Below are 878 nucleotides of genomic sequence, written 5' to 3' on the forward strand. Positions count from 1 at the left end.
CCCCCCCCCCTCATAGTTCTCCTTTAATTCTTTTTTATTTTTGGGTGCCGAGGCCAAGGAACTTGTCACAATAATGATACATTGAAGATGTACAAAGCAGATCTGCTTATTTCCTCCATTTAGCACCGCGGAGTCCTCAGGTGACACGGTGACACCCTGGTGACAATCGCAATTACAGCCCTCGGTTTGTTCAGGGAAATTATACGGCAAAGGGAAGTAAACAGAGAAGAGAGAACTGTAGTACACAGCGACGTCTGGAAGAGTCCCTGCAGCGGAGAGCGGCCGACTTCTATTTAACATCAACCATGAAATCGTTTTTCTCTTAGTTTTAGAAATGTCTTTGGTTCCCCCATAATACAGGTGCGGGGTGCACCTTTTGACACAGAGCCCTCTTGGATGAAGGGCGGCAGTCGGTGTTTAATTCCAGACCGTCATTCTAATTGGAGGAGGGGGAAAGGGTCACTCCTCTGGCTCATTCAGCTATGTAAGTGATGTGAGCAGGGCCATCCCTACAATGAGGTCGCCTGAGGCGGTTGACTCAGGAGGCATCTCTTTGGGTCATGTGCTGCCCCCCCACCTTTACACACACCCAGGCTGCCCCCTTTTTGGCCAGAGTGTCCCAGGTTGCTAAGAGCTCTAAGCAACCAGTGACGCTTTGGACAGCCTCCCGCCCAGCTCACTTACATCACTGGTTGCCTGGAGCTGGCACCCCACGAAGCCCCTGGCAACCAGTGACACCAGTAAGCTGGGTGGGACAGAGAAGAAAGGTAACCAGCCCCCACCCCACAAAACCACCACACAGCCACCCAGCATCAGCCCCCCCCCAGACTGCACCCCCAACACCCCCCCCTCAGGCAGAGAAAACTCTAAGCACACCC

This window comes from Nanorana parkeri, unplaced genomic scaffold, assembly GCF_000935625.1.
Source record: "Nanorana parkeri isolate BGI_ZX_2015 unplaced genomic scaffold, ASM93562v1 scaffold1425, whole genome shotgun sequence".
Lineage (NCBI taxonomy): Eukaryota > Metazoa > Chordata > Amphibia > Anura > Dicroglossidae > Nanorana > Nanorana parkeri.